This window comes from Monomorium pharaonis, chromosome 5, assembly GCF_013373865.1.
Source record: "Monomorium pharaonis isolate MP-MQ-018 chromosome 5, ASM1337386v2, whole genome shotgun sequence".
Lineage (NCBI taxonomy): Eukaryota > Metazoa > Arthropoda > Insecta > Hymenoptera > Formicidae > Monomorium > Monomorium pharaonis.
In genome coordinates this window covers 11,195,847-11,220,208 of record NC_050471.1, presented here as the reverse complement: position 1 = coordinate 11,220,208, position 24,362 = coordinate 11,195,847, and the positions used below count along the sequence as shown (strand labels likewise).

At 46.3% G+C, this 24,362-nt stretch overlaps 1 protein-coding gene across 4 annotated transcripts in view; it reads right to left on the bottom strand.

Annotated features, from left to right (window-relative positions):
* Positions 1–24,362, bottom strand: part of LOC105836187 (paired box protein Pax-5) — a 117,357-nt gene that overhangs the window by 33,037 nt on the left and 59,958 nt on the right. The window lies entirely within an intron of this gene.

The window sequence follows — 24,362 nt, the reverse complement described above, 5'->3', positions numbered from 1 at the left end:
ACTGCGACGTTTCATTCTGCGGAATGGATCGCGGCGTTTCGATCGCTGATCGATGAAAGAGAGATCGGGAATAGAGGAAAAGGTAAGGCGAAAAGGAACGCGAGGCAAGGGTGAATGAAACGCATTCGTCGATTTGTCGTTAACGATTTCACGACAAATTTCATAGCAATCGGGCTCTTTGGATTTCATGTATTCTCAGCATCTCTCGTGGATTCGTCCTTCTGATAATTTTCCCCTTCGATCTCTCCATTTAGCTTTCCTTTCGCGTGATATCGTATCGCTATAATTTATTCACTCTATCGATCCTCTTGTATGCAAAGGCTACGCGAAGATCTAATTCGAAGATCTCGAATGGCCATAAGCTTGTTTATCGTTGTACTTTGGAGATGAAGGGTCAGAAGGGAACAATGGCGACCAGACAAAGTTGTACGATCAAATCAATCAATTCAAAAATCAACGTTGCTCGGCTAATATTACGCGAATTTATTTAACTGTCTTTACTTCAGCAGGAATTTCCAGCTTTAAGTCGAATAATTTTTCTCACATCGATTATTTCTTCTATTATTTATTATTTATGTACGTAACTGTCCTTTCACATTTTGCACGTCAATCTTTTCATCATTGACACGTCGTCACCAATGATTCACTATATATATATAGAAGTAACGAAAACTATTTAGAAATATCCTATGGATTAGTAAATATCATTTAGCCACGACGCGACGTTTTGTATGAGATCCTATTTATGTTATGGCGTTACAATAACTTAGCACTGAAAGGGTTAACGCTCTCGGAGCGTATCGCGCGACGTCCCGCGGCATGCATCGCCGCGATTAATTACGAGACTGATTACGTGGAGACAAATACCGTGGATACTGTACCCGGACCCGGGGGGGATGGCAAAGGTGGCCGAGGTAGAAAAGGGCTTTACAATCTGCACGTTGCGAGCGATTGAGGTGGGGAAAGTCAAAACGTGAAAGGTGGGGCGCGACGTACTACTGGTTTATGAACTACGGTGTATTCGTTCTCCTGTGCAGCGCGTTCCTTGGGAACTTATTCTCGGACATGATACGTATCGTGAAATATAGATACTTATTCGCCGGAAGTGAGTTACAGTTTATGACGCTTAAAAGTTCGATACAAACCATTCGACGTCCATTTATTGCTCGTAAATAGAGCCGCTCATCTCTCTATTATTTATATTATGACACATATTTGTTCGTTTTTCGTTTCACACGTAACACGTCCGAACGTGTTAAGTTCAATCAAATTGCGCGCAGTGTTGTGTTCACATGACACTTTACGCGCAAAGCGTAAAACAAAGAAAGAGAATATTGATATGTAATTGGAAAGTACAAAAAAGAAAGGAAGGACAATTTCATATCGAAATGATGAAGCGGATTGTGTAGTAGCATATTATCCTTCGATGTTACGCTGAGAAGGAAGAAACTGGGCCCCGTTCCGAGGCCGCACGGACCGAGCCGGATCGCCCGGAAGGTGCGGTCAGGCATCGTCGTCGGTGGGACCGTCGTTGGCTCGCAAATCTCACAAGGGTCCGGTTTACATTTGAGTGCGTTCTTTCGCGAATTCTTTCTCTCTTCCTTTCCAGCCCTCCGTATCGCCTCCTCCCTGCCTCTCGCGCTGACACTAGATACCCGACATCGCGAAACTTCGCGTGTGTGCCTTGTCAAACGGTGTGTCGTTGCGCAACCGGTACGCGACACCGACACTCGCATTCGGGCGAAACGAAACTTCCTAGCGGCAACACAGTCGATTCGTGAGAATATCGACCAACTCGCGCGGGAAGTCGGGAACGTACAAAGTTACTCCCTCGCTCTCGAGGCGTACTTGTACGTGAGAAAGCTTTTTATTTTTCTCTCTTGATTGCTCCAAGAGCAATCTTACTTGAACAACGAGATTCTTTCTAATTTTCCAAACGGAAATTCACTTATTAGGGAATTTGTAATTCCCTTATTCTCGCCTTTTCTCGCAGAAGCGACGCGATGACGAAGTAATTTTTTACGGCGAATCCCACGGGAGATCCCGCGATGCTTATTTTCATCCCTCGCAAAAAAAAATTCTTGCTTCACCTGACGCGTGATCCTCACGAGCACGGACTCTCCATTCGTCATTACTACGCCGGTGAACCTAATCTCTCGAGGATCTCGTGCGAGATTACGCTTTGGCATATCATTTGCCTGAACGAACGAGCGGCTCCGGCCGCGTTGACGGGTAATATGTCCTCTACATGATTGCACCGGTGCTCGACGCTGAGACGACGCATTTGTAGGCGAATAGGGACGCACCGTGGACCCGGAGGCCCTGCGGTGTAGGCGGCGGAGGGTGTGGGGAAGCATCGTTGCGGTGCACGCGGGGGCAGATGCAGATGAGGTTGCCGTACGGGGTGCATCGATCATTGGGGTAATGCGGCTGCACCGTGCTCTTGGCTGTCCCTAATCAGTGCCTAGACGAGTCGCTATCCTTTCTAATCTACGTGGTCGACCGTCGCATTAATCTCCTTTATCATAGAGTAAGAGAATCGAGAGTTTGCGAAACTAACGGGAACGTCTGTGAAATTAACGATATTGTTGGTGCGTGTGTCAAATGATGATGTATAATATAATGTCCTCGTCGTAACTCTGAAATTACGCTTGTCTGCGGACAGAGTTTTGTTCGTGGAAAACTTTATCTTACGTCGATCGAAAATTAAAAGCGTAAGAATCGTGCCGCTGGATTAACTCATTTTTATTGTCGCGCGGAATCTTGTAACGGTTATACAAAGAATTTGTCCCACACCATCCTCCACCTCCCTCCCTCCCTCCCTCCCTCCCCCCGCCGACAAAGTTCCTCCGACGGCGGTACTACCGGGAGGAAAGAAAGGTGGGCGGCGATAACTCACGAGATTTGATGTAAATAGCGCACTTACTTATTCGCCAGTGTCGCGCGGCAGAAGTTAAAAATACGGAGGGTAAGGTGAGGGGTTGCTCGTGCGGGAAGGGAAAGAGAAGGCGACTTTTTTGCGTAATGAAAGCAATCAATTCAAGTCCCTGCCGCCTCTGCCATCCTGCCGAGAGTGGTAGTCGCGCTCTCTCTCGATCCTTCCATCTCTCGCCCGTTCTCCCTTACGTCGTGTCGCTTGGTCCTGTTAAGGACGCTGGAAAGGAGGTAGCGGTGGGTAGCAATGGTGGTGGTAGCGGCGGCTCACCCTCGTTTCACCGCACCGTGCCCACCCTCTTTCTTGCCACCCCAACGGTGGCCGCGACCACTTTTGTAGTCATCATAAAATGCCCTGCTTTCAAGTTCCGACGATTGCTACTCTTTTTTTTTTTTTTTTGGACCTCCCATTCCGAGGGTAGTGCGGCGGTGGAGAATAACCAAGTGGGGATCGCGGTGCAGAGAGAATGAGAGGGGGCGGCTGAGGTGGCGGTTAATCCTGAGCATTCCTGCCGGGGGACGCGGGTATGGAAGGACGATCTCTTTAAAAGAGCACTAAAGTATCGTTAATCTTAAGAAGAGGAGCTCTTACTTTCGCCCGGACAGACCGGTTAGACGCGTCCGCTTGATACAGAAAGAAATTGCAACGCCCTGAAATAAATCCCCGTCGTTCTGCGGGACTTTGCCGATGCGAAACAGCGTGATGTTGTTTTATTACTTTCAAATCACGCAGTTTTTTTTTTTTTTTTAATATTCTAACAATTGATCATATTCAACTAACTTTTATAATATACTGTAAAATTTAATAAGAATCTATAATTGACTGTGCGCAGTATAACTGAGTAATTATTATTATATGCGATAATTTTTTGTAAATAATTTTAACATAAATGTGTATTACGTTTATTTTTCTGAAATACGTGATAATATTACGAGAATGGGACTCTCCGACGACAGACAAAGAAGCAACTTTCCCGCGGGAAATGCTAAATGTCAAACACACAACCCTCCGACACTCCCACGGGAGCTAAAGGCCATAGCATCATAATATGATTACGTTCTGTTCGTTATCCCCTTGTTTAAAGGCACGATTATTATTGTGCGTCGAGAATCATTGACAGATTTATGACACTGTGTAATATAATATATCGATTGCAAAAACAATCGATTATTTTCTTCAAACGTGCTCTCTTCTTCGTCTTCTTTTTTTTTCGTGAATTACTATACCAAATTTTTCTAGCATTTTTGCTGAATTGTAACATTTGTTATACAACACATTCTTTAAAACATTCATTTGTATCATTACGCAACATAGCTCGAATAGTTTTGCTATGTGGATTACAAAAATAATAAATATTATTTATATTCGTGCTAAAGAATAATAGAGAGATATGTAAATTGGATCCTCGCGGTTCTCGCGAGCGAGCTGCATTTCTAGAAGCTCTCCGTACTAAGCGTGCAGCGGGTAGCATTATGACGATGATGGCTGGAAGAAGGGTTGTGTCGCGCGCATAAGGAGGACGCACTCGAGTGGTTCGTTGTTGTCGTCTTGCGGTGGGAGGAAAACCTAGAGGATTCGCCCCCGTGACGTAGCGAGGCGCGAGGGGTGGCGGACACGAGCGTAGCGAGTACGGGACACGTGCTGTCGCGTGCCGCGGTGGACGTCCATGATCTATGCGCCGTCATTACGCTTCACATATATGGAAATTATTGCCACGCAATCCGGATACGCTGCTTTTCGACGCTGCCCTATACGTGCATCGGGGATACCCATCTCGATTTAGCGGAGTATTTTAAAAGCTATCGATCGGCGACGATGCGAGAGAGAGAGAGAGAGAGAGAGAGAGAGAGAGAGAGAGAGAGAGAGAGAGAGAGAGAGCCTCCGTACGCTCGGATTTCGATGTGCCGCGCAACAAAAATTCTTTTGCTCGTTAATCATCGCGGAGACATATTGCATCGCGTTGCATAGCGATATTTTATTCGTCGTAGGACGCTTTTATTTAAAAAAAAATTCCCTAACGCTGAATGATGTATGATTTTGTTTTTAAGTGTTTTGAGATATTCGAAACAGAATTTTGAAAAATATAGTATGTTTTAGTCTGTGAATAATGCCTCTAATTACAATCTCGTTGAACAATCGACGTCATCATTAATTTTCATGTCAAAAGAATATTTCCCGATCGAAAGGCAGCAGTAACAGCAGCAGCAGCGCGCTTCGACCCTCCCTCGAAAAGACGTGGCGATCTTCCTCAGCGTCTAGAGGTGGTGATGCGGTCGTGAATAAGGGCGGACGGGGTGCCTCCAGGGGGTTTAACTCGGGGGTTGGTGCATATTTCACGGTCTGTGGTCCCATCTCGCGGAGACAATCTGAACCAGCGCGGATACATCATCGCGTGACGCCACGTAATAACCTTCTGCGCCACAACGAGCTCCTCCTTTCAAAACCCTCTTATTTATTCATCTCACCTCGTCCGTTGCTTCTCTCGTTCTTTCGCCCTCTTTGTCTGACTATCCGACGCTTCACCCTCCGCGGACGGCGGACCGGCCCTCACACAGTTACCCTTTGCAACTTGCCAGCGCTCACTTTTCTAAACCGAAAAGAAATCTCTTCTCCTTTGTAGGCCACCTTACGCCGATATCCATTTTTCTTCTCAAGAGAAAAGCTTTGAAAAGGGATAGTTCTGCAGAATAATGTTAAATAATATTTGAAAACTAGAAACGTTCCAATTTCTTCAAGTTCAATTACACGATAAGAGATAACGTACAATTTTTGTAAGTCACGACGCTTCGTCGTCGAAGAAAGTGAGTTATCTGGCTATCTTTCGTGCTGTGTGTGTGTGTGTGTAGGGCATAAGGTGTCTCGAGTAAGCTGCTTCAGAAAGAAAGTATTAATCGAGCACGACATATTGCTCGCTGCCTCGCATTCTCCGAATAGCCTCTAATTTATATGCGAATTCTCGCAGAGCTCTTCTGTGCGGCATCCTCGCTCTGGTTTTAGCACCAGATGTTGCTCGCGACGTGCGTAACGACATCGACGAAAGATCAGTGCCGAAAGCACATGGAGGAAGAGACTGACGAAATCTCTTTTGAACGCGAACAAGAGCAATATCGACACGTATAACGCATATTTTGATATTACCAATGTGTAACATTAGTACATCCGTACCATTTACATAATTTTCTTCGCTCGCGACTCGCAACGAACAAACGTTCTGTTCTTGTTGTTACAATTATAATATGACTTAGATAAACGATAGGGCATTCTCTGAGTTTATAAAACAGAAAGATAAAGAGGTGGGACTTGTCAGAAGCGACGCGGCGGCCCTGACCGTTAAGATAATAATAATCTTACGAGATGAACGAGGCGCGCGTGAGAGCGTGTACGCGCGCGTCGCACACGCACTTGGCTCCTCTCGCGCGCGGCAGAAAGGCTATTTGTCGGATGACAAACGAGCGGCGGGCTACGTGGGTGGCTTCGGCAGTCGCGGGAAATGGTGAGCAGCGCGCCGTGTCGCCGCGCGCGCTTTCGCGCTCTTCGTGCCGAGGGTCCGAGGGCGAAACGAGCGAAACTGACGAACGACACGTGTACCGTGTATACGTGTGTCGATTTTCTCTTGATCCGCGTACCGTTGCGGGAAAAGAGGAACCGTCGCGTCGTCGCGCGATCTCGCCGCAAATTCGGTGACTTGTTCCTAATACACCGGCAGCCAGCACGCTAGATCGGGACGAGTATCGTATAACTCAGAGAGAGAGAGAGAGAGAGAGAGAGCGAACCCGATTACGGAGAGCGGATACATTTCGGTGGCCGGCACAGTGTGGCTCGCGCGTATACACGCACGTCGCTCACCACTTACACGCGGAAGGTGGTGCGTGCGTGTACGTGCGACCGGGAGGCACATAATGTCTAATGGGGGTGATTGTGCTCGCGCTCCGTGACGGATCAATCTGCCACCCCCTTCGACCTCCTCCGCGCCTCCTCCTGCTCCTCCTATACTCTACCCCCCTCCCCCTCCCCTCCCCCCTCCTCGCCCTCTGTCAAGCCGAAGAGTGAGAGAGCCGTCAGCTCTTGGTCCCACCAAGCCGAAACCCAAGCATGGACTCGCGTGGATAACGCGACTATTCGTCATACTATCGTGGAAGGGCTGGAATTAGAAACGGTATTAATCGGCGGCCAGCCCCGTTCAGTTTAGATTGTGCTTTTCACAACTTGTAACGAACAATTCATTAACAAAATATTGAAACTTTGTTATTAAAGAACGTATTTTACTTATAATTCTACTGTGAGAAAAGAAAGAGCAATATTTCTCTTAATTTTTGCAAGAACTGAGAATTTTCAGGGCCGGTTGTTCCAACTTCTTGGTAAACTTATCTACCGGGTAAGCATGTGTCTGTCTTCATTTCTTTTCTTAAATAAATAAAGACAAACATATATTTACCAGATAGATAAATTTACCAAAAAGTTGGAACAACCGACCCTAAATCCATTAATTCCATTCCGGAAGTGTGAAGTTCTGAATATCAATCGCCTGGAGGCTCTAGAGGAAAGACGGTATTCGATGTGTTGGGTGCAGAAATATTTGCAGCCTGTTTTTTCGCGACTTCTAGCTCGCACTCTGAAAGTGGGTATACAAGATAACGAGACGATCTCTCATATCGCGCCACCCACACATGCCGTTGACGTAAACACAACGCTCACGTGTACGTATCTCAATCGGTCTAAAAATCTACATATAGTATTCGAGTTGGTAAATGCGGCGTAAAGGAGGCACAAGAGTGCGGGCTTAGAGCAGATTAATAATAACTTGCCCTCTTCCCCCTCCTCCCTCTCACTCACTCTCTCTCTCTCTTGTCTTCTCTCTTAGGGCAGGTAACTCATCCCGCAGTGGCGGTGTAGCCTGAAAGAAAACACTCCCGTCAATCTGTCAATGGGCACAGCTTGTTTTAATTGGCGTTATTAATGGCGCCGACATCCAGCATAACCATTCGATTCATCCATATTCTCGATCTATTTTGCTCTCTTTTTCGTCACGCTGCACTTCGAGACATTGGCTGTGGTGCATTATTAATCCGGTATCATCCCATTATTAATTATCACTCCACCAGATTCAACGCACCCGATGCTCTTGGGAATAGCGTCGGCTTCGCAAATCCTTCTTACCCACCGAGCTCAATCGGGCCTCGACCAAAGGTACGAACGAGTTTCGCGTTTCAACCCGCGGTAAGTCGCAGATGGCAGCAGTCGGTTGTCGCTAGGTATCATCGCGTTAATGGTTTTCTTTGATCCAGGTAGGCCACATCGAAACAGAAAAGTTGCGATACCTCGAATGAGAGGTATGAAAAAAATTACAGAGTGCGAACTACGGCTCCTGCAACAAAGTAATGAAATCGATTCTTTCTGGGTAAATTTTCTATACACCCCTTTCTATGATCTTTATCTCTTTTCTTTTTTATCTTTGCTGACATGCTGGTCTACTTTCGCAGATTCGCGAGAATACCAACAGACTTTTATATTATAAACATGTAGATCTGCGCATTAATTTTATTTATTGTTTGTTTGTAAAAAAAATAGCTTCTAAAAATGTTGCCTCCTTTTTCTTCCATACGCCATTAAATGTAGGTCCTACTTTCTTAAATAGCTCCTTTAAACGATACGTAAATCATCGCTTCAGCAAAACTCACGCCATTAAAAGTTCCGATTGTTATAACGGTACATACGTGTATTACAAGTGTATAGAAGAGCAAAATGCGAAAATTCAGCGTGAACTTTCTTCCGGGATTGAAAAACCTCAGTTACTGACATTTAGACAGCATCGTTAGCAGGCGCGATCAAATAGGCATTAGAGTGGAAAGCGAAGTGATCCGATTGGGTCTGTATCACGCGCCACAACTGTGAAGCCCGTAAATGCTTTTCTCATTTAAGCAAAAACCGGCTGCGCAAAGTCAGTTGATCGACACACGAGGGATCCATTATCGTTACTCGTGATCTTAATGGATGCCGTTATCTTGTCGTATCGATGGTGACCGGTGAAATTAGAGCGAAATTGCCACTCGACGATTTCCATGTGAGTTCGTAATCAGTCGTAACGAAGTAAAAACATTTCTAGTGCCGCGCAATAAAAACCGCACTTTTACGCGAATTTTATGCTTAAGCGAGTCGACACGCGTGCACGCGCCGCAGCCGATTTCTACGATTTTAATTACCGAAGGTCCTGCGCGAACTTAATGAACCGATGAAGCCACTTTTGCAATCGACAAATGGAAATCGATACGAGTCGGAGTATCGAGCGCTAATGAGCACGAAATCTTGCGTTTTCTCTCGGTCCGCGTAAACGTGCAAGGACGAAGCTCGGAAACGCCACGGGAAAAACGCGAGTCCAACACTCCCGATCGATTGTGATCGCAAGGACGTCGCCGGTGTAAAGCCGTAGAAAATTGAGCAATTGTACTCTTTTTTCTTTTTTTTCTTTTTTTTTTCAGTTTATTTTTTGCTCTTCCGTAAATTACAATAGTATCCGTTTAGCTTCCATGCGCGCAAGAAGGCTAAAGGACAACGATTAGATTATTATTGTCACGGAAACTCGCGAATTTGTTCTGCGGGCCAAAAACTTGCAACTGCAATACAGGGTCCTCCTGTGAAAATTTGAACAAGCAAACAGGACTTTGCGGTCGCGTTTATTTCACGTGCCGGCACGCACGCTGCGCATAATAGGCACGTGACAGACCGAGGTAGTTTTTTTTTTCTCGAGCAATTCAGAGTGACCATCTAACATGCACATATAACCGAAACGTTTATACGTCAGCTACCGCCTCGCTAAGAGTTACCGGGAATCTTGTGGTCGCCTCGGTAATCGCCCGTCGTTTATTCCGACTTGTGCATTATAATTGCGCGCGCGGCGCATAAAATCCTTCTTACGCTCGTCAACTCGCATCGAACTAGCCAGGATCGCTCGTGTATCGCATTTTTTGTTACGGTTTATGAAATCGTCTTTTGCGTTGTCAAGTCGTGACTCGCGACAAAAAACTCGCGTTTTAGAGTACCGTAAATCTGGAATATTCTTATTCTACGGAGAAGTCCTTTTATTTCCTCTTATCTTTTACGATTGGAAAATGTAATTGTCTATCTGTATGCATAGCAATAATCGTCGCGTGTCAGAATTTTAAATGATTTGAGCCAAAGTTGGCTTAATTTTTTCTCAAGTCTCCGATACGCGATTGAGCTCCCCGTCCGCGCAATAAACCTCGTATCGGTCAGTCAGAGGAGAAAGAACTTTTATCCCCCGCAGGCCTTTTTTGCCGGGCTATACGTTGGCAGTTTTTGTTTATCGAAAATTCTCGATACTACGAATTTGCCGGGCAGGTCGGGGCGGCGAGCCGAGCGGACTCGGACCGTCCGATCCGGAGCTCTGCGGTCGTGTCCGGCCAATAATCGACGCCGTACCCCGCGCGTTTCGTCTCTCGGGCGCGTATATTATAAATGCGCGGCGCGGCTACCAAGCGGGTATCCGAGAGCGCGCTTCGTGGCGAGCGGGTAGTTAAGAAGCGGCTGCAGGTTGGACGCGACGTGTTACGGCTTTAACCGCAACAACGCGCCTCCGACCGCAGGAACCCTTTACTTTGCTCTTTACTCCCGGGGCCCCGCGCGATCCCTGGGCATCTACCACCTCTGGTGGACCCTTCTCCCTTTCCCTCCAGCCCGCCATTCGCCGTCGCCGCCGCCACCACCGCGCCCATAATTACCACGCGATGATACCAATGGTATCGATCATCATCGGGCTACCCTCTCCCGATGTTCGATTCCCCTCGGCCCCCAAGCCGTAATCCCTATTAGGCGCCGTAATTACACCCCGATATTATATACCAACGTTACATCGCTATGTACACGTACCGTAAACAGTCTTCTTCCCTATACCGCGCGGAGGAGTGGAAATTGGCCCGCGTCGAAACTTCTCGCCGTACTTCTAGTACCTCTCTCATAGAGAAAAGTCTCGTATTTCACGCTTGGTGCAATTCACCCGTACGAGTTTCCCCGCACACGCTCGATATATTACTCGATATTACGGCATTTCGAAAAATGTTTGTAACAAGTGGTTGTGAATCCTCGCACGAGGATAACGTCGATATATCGGTATTTCCCTTCCTCCTCTTATTCTCGTTTTTACGTTTAATGATTGAGAGGAAGGTCGCGACGTAGTTGCGACGTAGTTGACAACAATCGCGGGAGAAGTTGCGGATTTATTTTAGAGTTGATTTCGTAGCCTGTCGCGGATCGCGGGCGCACAGGAGGATGAGTCACGGTGGCATTGTTCGGCCGGACGAGGAGATACAACACGAATCATTTCCTGCCGTATCCCTATCTATTCGCCTTCACGTTCACGCGGTCCGCGCGCGTATGCGTCCGCCACGCGCGTCGGTGTATGTGGAACGACGCGCAACGCATCTCACGCTCGAGTGCATGCGGCGTGCACCCGTCTAGCGTCTGACGCGTGCACGCGACGCGTTTTCTGCAAACTGTTTTACGTTTCGTGGATGATGTCAGCCGCTTGTCTAGCTGTAGCTACAACTCGCTCCATTGTAGCCGCAATCCTCGTTTCACGCTCCATGTATCCGCCCGCAATGTTTTCTTCGCATTGCAGAGATCAATCCTTTCGGCTAAGTCTACTTTTCTCCATTAATTTATATATATATATATATATACACATGTATGCGGCGTAGATTGTTTCTATAGATGCAAAGTATAGCAGTATTGGCGTATTTCTTTACGAAATTGTACTAGATGCAACGTTATCCAACAGGTACATATAGTTTCATGGGATGGAGAGTCAGTCGTAGGAAACGTAACTCTCCGCGCGTTTTGACACGTTCAACGATACTTACGTATGGAGACGCGATTAAAACAAAATAAGCCGACGGGACCATTAAACGGCACGGTACTAAGAAACTCGCGCCAAGTAACAGATGCGCCAACCCACGACCGGTATCAGCGCACGCCGGCTGAATATATTTCGCGATCACGCTCGATCGTGGCGAAACGAGTCTCCCGCATGAATCTCGCATGAATCTCGTATGAATCTCTCCGCGCCGTTTCCGCATCCGCCTATCGGAAGGCAGGTGGCCCTCGCGCACGCTAATTTGTGGACTGGGAAGCGGCGTTAGGATTCTAACTGAATTCCCGTACCGCAGATATAGTATATCACTCCGCGAGATTCGCTCATCCAGATCTGATGTATCTCTCGCGCGCGAGAGGAGGAAGGGAGAGAGAGAGAGAGAGAGAGAGAAAGAGCGAGAGCGCCGGCGCGCGGCGTCTCAATTCTATCGATTCAATTATATTGAGGAAGCGATCGGGCTCGCGATAACGGGGCGATGCTAACGAATCGCTTCCTCCGTCGACGATCAACATTAATGCCGCGACTTGTGCGCGGGCTGTCCCCGCGCGTATCGCTCAATTTGTTCCTCGCGCCGGTATGCTCGTACGCCCGTAACGGACGCGCGCCAATGTTCACGGATACTTTTGCAACTCGCGTAACGAGCGTACGCCGGGTGCTCGAAACATCGGTATCGGCGTGTATCGGCACGGCGCGGGTATCTATCATCGCGGCCGAACCGGCACGCTCCATTACTTCTGCTCGCGAAAAATCGGCACGCTTCCGGCCGCGCGGCGATTCCGCGACGACCGAGATCGACGACGTGTCTGGGATCGAGAGAAGAAGGTTGCGCTCCGGAATGGAACTTACTTATACTTATCATTCCTGTATCCCGGCGATTCTTGCTAAATCGTTGCTCTCCCACAATATATGATCGATTGACCGAGGGTTGTTTGTAATTTAATTAGCTAGCTCGGATGCTCGACCGTTTGTGACGCGAATTAACCGCGGTCGGAGGTGAGTCCGGTTAAAATCGAATCGTACCATTGTACGAACCGGTTTTCGCCGTGGTAACGATCGGATTCGCTTTTTCCTGACGTCGTCGTCGTCGTCGTTGTCGGACCCGAGTAAGGATCATTAGACACGACGTCCGTAATGATTGCGTAACGCTATGCGTTACGTATGCAAGAGTGGCAGGTTATCTTTATGGCTACCTACATAACGAACGAGCATAACGAACGAATATTTTCCATCTTTTTCTCTTTCCATTCCTCGCTCATATTCCCGCGTTGAATTCGAGCGAGCGATCGATCGAAGTCAATCTTACGCGCGGCCGCTCGTTTGGGTACCCCATTTATGCGCATCGTTCGCAGGAGATAAAAAATTTTATGACTTTGCAAAAATGAAATTTTGTAACAAAGAAGTGCTCGTTACTGCTACTTATATGTATCGCGAATGAAAACACGGATACCCGTGAGATTCGCTCGGCAAACAAACACGCTGGAAATTGAAACTAACGAGAACGGCAATCTATTGGAGTCCTCGGGAAAGAAAACAACTTGCAGGAAATGTATAATAGTAAATGGATCGACAATTCCAGTTTCCATGTACAAATACGATAAAAGCAAAGGCATAGATAATAAGAATTCTCTATTTCTCTTCATCGATCCACTTGTGCGCAACGGTTTCATCACTTTCTGGCAAGCCAATTTCTTCTTTTTTTTTTTAATATCGATAAATATTACGAATTGAAGTAAAAAGATTCGGAGCGGATAAACAAAGCAAAAAGAATAATTTAAAAGAAACAGAGAGAGAGAGAGAGAGAGAAATCGTGTGCCATTTATTAACAATCATCTAAACGTTAGATTCATCTTATAACGCTAATGTTTATTCGTCGAAATTAAATCGCGGTGTAAGATTACGAATTTGCTTCGAAAAATTTCTCGAAATATTTATCTAATTTTCTTTTGCCGCGACGGGTAAACTTTTACATGCCTTCGACATGTCAACTTTCAGTTTCTTTTTCTACACGAAACGCCCTCAAACCGCCTCGGATAATCGGATAATCCCGGTCGAGAATCTTGGATACTGCCCTCGTGGATGTTTCCCTTTCATTACCTTCCGGTATCGACATCACAGCAAATCGCAGTTATGCAAAGAAAGGGAAGTAAGACGGAGTGAGAAGGAGAGAGAGAGAGAGAGAGAGAGAGAGAGAGAGAGAGAGAGAGAGAGAGAGAGAGAGAGAAACCCGCGAAGGGACTCGAAGGAAAGTCGAAGTAAGGGCCCCCCACGAGCCACGAGCGGACCCAGCTCTCCGTGTGGTCCTCCGCTACGCCTCGCGGCGACCTCATCCCTTCTGTACTCATCCTCCCTCTCCTACTCCCTCATCTACCTCTTCTCTTCTTCTTCTTCTTCTTCTCGCCGGCGCTCTCTCCTCTCCTCGACGGGCATAAATCTCGGTAGGTTGCATTTATACTTAATGTTGCCAATATCCCGCTTGATCCCCTCTGCCTACTCCCTGCCTCCTCTCGCCTCCCCCCTCCCCCCCCGTATATTTCTCTTTACTCTCTTTATTAGTCGAGAGACCCACCACCCGGCAGAATCGAGCGCGCCGGTACGACACGCCGCACTTGGTTGGTTCACCCGGTCAACCCCGGCTGCGGCCGGGGTGAATTTATCGTTCCCTCGGTAATGGATAGCCACGACGCCGTACGTCATCGGCGTCTCTCTCGTGTAAGGAGTTAGGCCGCAGCAGCGTTAAGAATCCTCGGGAATCAAGCGCGGAGATCGCGGCCGGATAGTCCGCGCTGTGTGTTCGCCGTATCGTTCGAGATATCTGTCATGCGATTATATTGCAGGGAATGGCGTGGAGCTCGCTGTTTAGGTACTTCGGGCACGTTTAAGGTGTTCGCACAGCTCCGAGCCTCTTCTCCCCCTCCCACTCCTGTAAAGATTAACATTTTCCACGTAGACGCGCAAGCGTCAATAAAATGTCTCACAGCCATTAGTATTCGAAACTATTAAACTCGTCTGAAAGCTTCTAATGAACCTAACGCGATGTCATTCCGATCGATTGATACATTCCGCAAGCACGAGTGTAAGCACAAGAAGTAACACTTTTGTCGATAAAAGGAAGTTAAAAATACGGATTATCGACGATGTTCTTCAAACAGCTTCGAGTTCGATAATCGCGGATGGGCACACAATATGGCGTATGAAGACTGCAATTGCATTATTGTGTCATCTTGCAGTACAAATCCCTTAAGCGTTAGATTAGATTATATTACTCTCGAGTGATCGGATGGAATTTGATTCTGAAACTTTTTTTGCAAACTGGATGCGCGATTCCCGGTCCAGAAATAGCGTTTGCTAGGCGCACCTGCGCTCGATGACGCGAATACACCGTTCCTGTATCTCCTCTCGTGCCAAACCGGGGTGGTACTTTATTTTCCGCCGGTCGAATGATAGAGTGCGCAATAGCTCGCGATGCGCGTTTATCGGCCGGTTCGATTGGTGATAATGAAGTGCGTCGTAAATCATGCATGCATGCACGGGACGGAAACCTTCCCTCGCCCGTGCGATTATTGAGACGTTATACCTCGTGGAGGTACAACGGGCTTACTTAAGGTAGTTACGGCGAGATCGACGTAATAACCGAGATCGACGCCTATTAGGAACGTGCGTTTATCATATTTCCTTTTTAATTCCGATTGCGCCGCTATTAATCCCGTTGTCACTTAAGTATACATTGCTTTTTCGTTGAAAACTTTTTCAATTTAAATCAACGCCCCGCGGGGCGTTACGAAGGGATTCCTCGTTCACCGCAAGAGGGTGATTCTCACGTGTGCTGAAACGTTCAGGAGAGAGAAAGAGAGAAACGGGATCGGGGGTGTATCGTGCGCTCGCTATCTACGAGCTCGCCAGAGCCGTTTTTCTGTCAATCTCCGCGTGATCCCTGTAATTTCCTGTCTAGAAAACCACGCCGTGACTTTAATGCTCCATTGTCTCAGCCCGCCCTCCCCCCTCCGCCGCATGTCGACTCAAGACCGTACTACTCCTAGTGTACTCCCACTATGTTAACTATGAGCAGAGGTTCTCATCCTATGGCAAAATATAGAAAGAAAACCAGCACAATTGTAGCTTGAAACCGTCTGTGTTAGTTTAGATATCCCTTTATTTCTTATATCTTATTATTTAATTATTCGCTGTTAATCTTAAATGTAATCTTAATTTCTATCTTTATGTATGCCCTCTGGTTTACGCCTTGCATCAACAATAATTTGACAGTAAAACGGCGCCTTCATCGTTCACGGATCGCGCAAAAGTTAAGCAAACGTTCGACAAACGTAATTTCATTGATGGAAAAGACGAGCTTTGCCTTTCTCGTGATCCTTAAACACCGCGCAATCTCCTTTCCGGGAAACCTTTTACGACGACGCCCGAGATACAAACGTCAGCGCTACGTAATGGATCTTTGGGAGGGACGGCGGGAATAAAGAGGATGCCCGCGAGGAAATATCTAAAAAGCACCAGGCCACCACCAAAATTGTTACTCGAAGTGAAATGGACTCCGCCACCACAGCTACGCGGCCCCGGAGAAGATTTATCTCGGCCGTATTGCGCGTCGCAGGTAATTAATACCACACGAACAATAGTCGCGAAAAACGGCGAACGTGCCAGATCTCGCATTGTTTTGCCAGAAGAGCATGGTGCGCGGCGATGTGTACGTGTGTATACGTGCGCGTGCGCGTTGCGTGCGACAGGGTTGCGTTCAAACGGAGACAAAGTGGTCGGTGCGAAGCGCGCGCGCGGTTAAGCGGGGCCTCTCAGGTTCCAGAAGAGGGTCGCGTCGGGGACGGGCACGGCGGTGAAGGGGAGGCATTGTGATGCGCCCGGAGATCGGTCACACGATAGACCCGGTCAAGGACGTGCTCCGTGTCGAGTTCCCAAGCGAGAGCAACACACTCTCCGCGTGCACGCACGTGTGTGCCCCCTGCACGTCTGCCCCGGCGCGACGTTCTCCCCTTCTCTGCACAATGTCTCGACTTTCCGTCACCGCGACGTAATAGCGTACCATTTTCATTTACGACTATTAACGCTTTTGTTAGTCCATAATTTTAGCCGCGAGCTAAATTGGATCGGCGAGCTAATGAAAAGCGAAATGGATGATTAACTTTGTATTTGCCTTCTCGTAATCGTCGCTCACATGTTTCATAAGAACATTATAGCGGCATTGTATGCGAAACGCGTGCTGATGCAGTCAGGAAACGCTGCGCCGAAGTAATTGCGAAATGAAATTGTGTTGATCGTAGATCGCGGGAGATGCCTATTGTTTTTGAAGATGCGGGTCAACTGAAACGCTTTCAGTTTCCACCTTGTTCCCGCTGCGTCCTAGTGTTAAAAAAACATAGCGAAGGAAATAACATTTGCATAATTTTCATATTATCAAGCTGTAATGAGATTATCGATTGTAATTTTCAATTATTAACGCGATCAGTCAGGCGCGATACCGAAAGTCGTAACTCTGGCTAAGCGTGCGTTATCCACTAAAAATTCACGAGATCGGTTGTAAATCGGTGCCACTCGTGACTGCCATTCGCGTCGGTTAACGTAATTAGACGGTATGATGGCAGCACGCGCTTCGTACTCGCGGTTAGGACAGACGTGTTATACACTTTCGTTATATATAACGTCTACTCTTACAACTCTCCTTTAGACTACTCTTAATATCGATCAAACGATTGAAGCACAGATCCATACGGATACCTCGAGAACTTAATTATATATATATCTTTATTCCTGTTTTTTTTTTTTTCCGTATATGGAGAACGAAAGACCTTTTTCCAAGGTGAGTCACGTCAGATTGCTTGGTGTTGACGAAATTTTGTTACAACAAAAGTAACCGAGATAAAGAGCTTCCGGAAGTGCCGGATTCGACGATCAGCGAGGTCGACCGCCGCCAGACAAGTCGGTCGCAGGTGTATACAGGTGCATCCTCCTTGGCCGTTGTACCTTCGGCCGGTTCCCCACGGCCTGCGCCGCGCCGCCGTGGCGGGTCGATCTGACCTCTCGCTTCCTGCAATTTGGCGTTCTTGAAAATCAATGTGGGCAGAGCTATCTCGCGGTTCCCATCGCGGCAGCGGCAGCGGCTCTTCAGTTTGGTTCAGTGTCTTCACTCCGTTCCCCGCTTCCTTCGCCCTGAGAAACTGTAAAACGAGGAGCGACGAGAGGAAATCGACGGTGTTGCACCACGCTTAATGTCCCTTTTGTTTAAGACCATAACGCGGGACCTTCGTCCGCACTTCTTTAGCAACCGCGGAAGAAAATATCGCCTGCGATCTCGTGACACGATTGTAACACGCAAATCCGACGTTCAACGCGAAACGTGGAAGGTCGCGATCAAGTTACAAATTATTTGCTTGCGAATTGCGTAAAATTCATTACTGAGCTCAAATCACGTTTCACGCTTTGATCTCGCATAATCGAGATTGTCGCTTCCCCCTTTTTCAGCATGAACAGTATATACAATTGCGAAAAAAAAAATGCGCAATTGCGTGTGCCTCTCCTTGGGAATGTCTCTTGTGAAATCGATGTCGCGCGATAACGCTCGAGATAAAGTTGCGCATACGTGTTTATTATATGATGATTGCGATGATGACGATACCCATGCCTAAGTTTTCGCGAGGTGCGCATGCGAGGGAAAATCATTCGATTCATGAGAAAGTGTATATTGCATATCGTTCTTAATTCTCCGCGACTATTCATCAATTTTTTAATTTAAAATTAAAATTTAATTTAAATGTAAAAATAATTAAAATTTAACTTGAGTATAAGATCTTTTTAAACATTTTTGAAATTTCTACTTTGAGATAAAAAAAATGAAAAGTTTTAATAAGACATTCAGCGTTGTAAAAAAGCACAAAAGGTTGCACACACGTTTTTGATCGACATCCGGTCGAGATTGCACTCGATATTGATTTCCAGAGGCCATTGTTTCGATATTGAACAACCCACAAAGAATAAATCGAAGTCGATGTTGCATCTCCCTCTCGGCCAATAAATCCGTTCACCGGCTTACGCAACAAGTGGATGTCGTTTTTGCAGCGAAATTTCTATTTCTTTTGCCACGATGAATCATTCCACGCGAAATCTTTTACGTTATTATATTTTACTATAACGAAACAAGTAAATATTTTAGATAGATAGAGAGAGAGAGAGAGAGAGAGACTCCTCCATATATAATCTTTGTCAGCTTACTTGTTCTAATAAAATGTTAAATAATTAAAGAAAAGAAGCCGTCCGAAAATGAAATAAACCTTTAATAGCAGAACGGTTACTTTCCGCGCCCAAATATTGACACAATTGCGCTTACTTTCCGCTACAATCGCCAACTACGGCAGAAATTCACTTTCTTTCTAGGTTACTCGGAGCGCAACTCGATTCAATCCGCGGCGCGGTGAAAACAATTCACCGTGCAAAGCGAACTACTTTCTGATACTTGTGCACACGCGTGTTTGCTCGCGCTGGTAGCGAGCAAAGCGGAGTCGTCGGCGCGAACAATGAGGACCGCGGGAGCGCGGACAAGGACGATCCCACGTCGCCTCGTTGCTGCTACGTTTCCCCCAAGTTCCCCGCGATAGCTGCGTTTCAGATGCGAGCTGATTTCATTATAGTCTCTTCCTCCCCCGGTAAACTCGCTCACTGGCCTATCTTTCAGGCTCGATCACGCACCGTGGGAGAGGTTAAAGAATTGCGTTGCGAGAGACTTCAGACGTGTTTTGCTACATTTGCGTAATGCTGCAGTATTTTAATTTCCAATTAAAAACTCAAAAACGTATCACTTACGTACGTATTTCAGGAGGCAGCTATATGCGCTATTTGATGCGATGCGATAAAATTCGCGCTGTCTTACAAGTCGGACGTAAAGCGTTAGCGTTACGTCGCTTACACGCAAGTTTAAGGAGGTGCTTCGGCGTGCAACGAGGCGCATGTATTCGCCTAGAGTTCGCCGGTTAGGTTGTAAAACCAAGGAGGAAGTAATGGCGATATTGCGGGTCGATTCGCGATAACCCGTGCATGCGAGATACATATAATATTCCAAAGTTACGATTCTACAAACGTGCATGTGTGTATGCGTGTGTGTGAGTATCACGGTATTGCACATTGCGGAGTATCTTGTTTACATCGATACCATTTTGCTAAACCTTGAAACGCCCCTTCGCCGCCTCTCAATCTCACGAAACTTTCGTGATCTCACGAAATTAAATAATGATAATGACCGTGTTAATAATGAGGAAAGTCATCAGCATCTGGTATTCGAGACCGAATCTATCATGTATACATCTAAATACTAAACATAAAATATTTGGATTGTCTCTCTCACATTAATATTCTTCTTAAGCGATAGAAGTAATCGGATTAAAGTATTCATGCGTATAAAATAATCATTGGTTTAATTAACGGATACATCAATGCTTCTGAATTCTTCTCAGCGCTATTAATTACAATAATTATTGGTTTGCGTAATCACTTAAGTAATTAGATACAACCCGAGGAATAATAAAATGTGAAACATACGTTTTACATTTTATTACGATCAGACATTGAAATCGGTAATAGTCTCGATAAATTCAACTTTCGATGTTACAAGTACCGTTAAATTGAACGCGATGTGGTAGCCGTGTGCAAAGGAACACGAGCTATCAGAGCTTCCAGATTGATGAAGAAGCTAAATTAAGGGTCGGAGGGCATAACGCCCACGCGGGGCGCCGCCAAACCGGTTTGTAGATTCCGAGTTTAGATTTCCCGTGTCACGCATTTCCTGACGCACGTAATGATGCTATAATGACGCTCGTTAACGCTAGCGTTTTCGGCTAGCGATCGTCAGTTTTCAACCTGCGCGCTGAACGTTTTATTTCTTGCACTTGATCGTATGGTTTTACGTCGATCTTCCTGATGCCAGACATTCATCCCATTAGTCCATGGCTAAGAAAAAAAAAAAAAACACTGCGACTTCTTCCAGCTCTATCTGTATGCTGACTGTTGCTCGTGCCTCGTAATTCCAGCCAAGCGTCGCAAAAACCAAATGAATTCAACGCGTAACGACATAACGACAACGTCCTCCGCTAATGGGAGATATTCTGTACACGTGAAGCGCTCAATCTCACGCCGGCATTGACGCTGAAAACTCTCAAGATTGAATGACACGTGAATGAATCGGACGACTCGCGCGATTGGTGACATGTTTATGTGGCTACAAATAATATATTACATGCCAATCAATTACTATCCCAAGAGTTACAATATTTACCTTTACAAAGTTCGGAAATGGTTTAATTTTTCACAACTTACTATATCGATATATTATATATAAAAATTCTCTATTTTTTAAATATAAATTATATATATGTATGTGGGTAGTATCGAAATTTTCGCGGATCGTTTCCGCGTGCGACTTCGCGCTGCCTTTCGCATCTAAGGTATCCTAATCTTAAGGCACCTAAGAGACGCGATAAACTTCTCATTCACAACAACAGGCGACAGGAACGAATTCACGTGTCTGTGGCCGCCCGTAACTCTCGTCCCGCCTCTTACAACGCTGCTGATCCGAAAAACGATTTCTCGGTCTCTGTAGAACCGGCACGCGGACCAGAAAGCCATACGGTTGGTCGCCGATCGGACTGCACGACTTTGCGCCGCGTACTCTCTAACTTGCATCTCATTCCGAATAAATTATCGTTCATACGTCGACTGTCGGCGTACCGTGCCGAGCTCGACGGTTACGGAGTCAGTCAAAGTGCAACCGTGGTCCGATCAATAAGACGGAAGCCTATTGGCTTCCGTGTGCTTCGTGATCACGTCAAGTATAAGAGTTTCGAGAGTTCACGTTCGAGGAAACCAGCTACATAAGCAATTTAAACACGACATCTATTCTACATCAGCATTTGACAGAGAGAAAGAGAGAGAGAGAGAGAGAGAGAGAAAGAGAAAAAGAGAGAATAAAATGTCAAAATAAAGTGAATGAAATGAAACACAAAATTGTACCACGCGTTCAAACCGCACGAGTACAGCGAGTATTTGCGCACGCTTTTGACTCCAATCGACCGGCAACTACGCGGGGCGGATCTATTGAAGCTTCCTCTTCTCCTTCGAGACTTCTTCCTCATCCCGATAAAGAAGCGAGACGCGTCGAATGGCGGCGAGGAGACGCGCGGTGTTTTCACTGTGTATTTACGGAAATTATGGAGCCCGCGGGCTGCTACTTTTCTGCCGACAGTGATTCGTATACTACTGCAGCCGCCGGGGGAACGATTACAGCTCTCTTGCACTTCTAAGAACCGTTGTCCCTAAGGTCCCGAGACCTTCACGAGTTATTGCTGCTTCTTATCGCGAACCCCGGGCTACACCTTCCTGGACTGTGGACTTCCTCAAAACGCGATGTTGCAGCGCGAACAATTAGGTGGAGAACGATCGTTCAGAATGATAATACACGCAAGACACTATTCGCGATATTTCATCTCGTAATTTATGATCTTGACGGACGTGTTACCGCTTCGTAGACCTTTGCAATTCACACTTGCGAAGTTTTAGATGACTAGGCTTAGAAAGCACAATGTAATTTAAAAAAAAGATAGATCCACAATTGCACATAGAATGACGCAATTTCAGTTTCACAGATTGGCATAGATTTTTACGATGGTTTAAAATCGATTATTCATTAAATTACGGTGATTTCTATTTCGCGGTGCAAATCACATGTCGTCGGAAAATGCGCATTTTTACACCGAAGGAAAATCGAAAATTGAGTAGCACATCTAGTACTTTAATAAACCATTATACGACGATTCTTAAACAAAACAGTTGACAAATCGTCTGTCGACGTAGATTTTATAGATCTTAGTTCCTCCGTATGTCTTTCGGAATGTTTTCAAATTTTTCGCTCGTTTGACGCGGAAGCTTCAACGCGGAAGATGAACCGAGATGTGACGCGAATTTACCCAAGATCGTAATAACCGCGTGCACGTGTAACGCGAACCAACACCCTCGTGTTATCTCAGATCTCCGCGAATAGAATAACAAATATAACGCTGCCGAGAATACAGCCACGTGTTCTCTCTCCTCTTTTTTCCCTGTTACGCGCGGTGACCTTCGAGCTCTCGATCGCAACCATCGCAACGCATCGGTCGATCTTTCCGATTTCGCTCTGTACTGTAATATGGTGCTGAATTACATGGGCACTCGCGAGAGATATTAATTAGCCGTACCGTTACGAGACGATGGCGCGTGATTCCTGACGAGCGACAGGTGCGAATCCGATAATCCGGCGATTATTAAAAGTTAGATCGTATAACAGACGCGTTTGAATTACATTACCGCTCGTACGCAATTCTGCGTTCGAAAGGAGGCATCGCGGAAGCATCGTCGATCGCCGATTCGTTATCGCGCCGACAGAACTCGATCGGCCGAAACACACTATCGAAGATGATCGTCGGAGGGAGATCAGGGATCAAGCGCGGTTGGAATTTCAGAGCGACCGGCGGGGGAACGATAAGGCAGAGATTGCATATCTCGTGCACGGTCCCCCGGCAACCGGACTCTAGAAACGGGAACGGGCCGCATCCGCTACGTAAAGGCGCGGCAGGCATAACAGCCGGCCTTAAAGCCCGGAAGAAGGTTCGTCGGAATCGACCGCTTAACATCGTCGATAATAAAATTGCATGGGCGCCATATCGGCGCGTAGCATTATAGATTGCGCATCGGTACGCGTACTAGTTTGCGCACACCGCCGGACGTATCGGCTTCGTTAACGTCACCTCGCAATCAGTCGTAATTGGCCGAAATTTCTCGAAAAATTCACAACGCTTTTCAAGTGAGCCAAAATCCTATCAAAGTTGTTGAATATAACGGGACATATTAATCCTTTTTTTTTTTTGTATCAAGCGTTAAGTCTTTTGGATAAAAATTTTTCGAAGAGAACTATTTAATTTTTTAATTCCTGTTTGACTTAAAAAATATTTTTCAAATATTTATCATCCTTTTATATTAATCGTAAATGTTAGAATACCTTCGAATTATCTAAACTAATAACAGAGCTTACACCTATGCCTTATTAAGTGCCGATTGTATAATCACCTACTTTCGCCATCGCATGTTCCGTTTCACTTTGCATCGATCGGCGATCAACCTCCTCAGTGGACCGGATTCCTTGACGAAGCAAAGTTTAAGCAAATTGCGCTCGGCAGGAGCCAAGAGAAATGCCAAATTGTAGCTCGCGGGCAGCCCTGACCTGGGCTAACTGGTAGCCGACTGGCTGGTTCTCTCTTTCCCTCTCCTTGCCGATTTTTTCTTTACCGGGAGATACACCTGCCTCAGCGGGCTCGTAAAAACAGGAACAATGAGTGTCACACTTTCACTTGGACGTGAGGCCAATGTGGATTTAAATAATTTCCACTTATCTTCTTACGCTTTTACGATATGTAATCTATGTAATGGGCATTTTAACATTTGATGATTTTATTTCATTTGACTTCCGTCCTCGTGAAAGGTGATTCGAATAACTGTAAATTT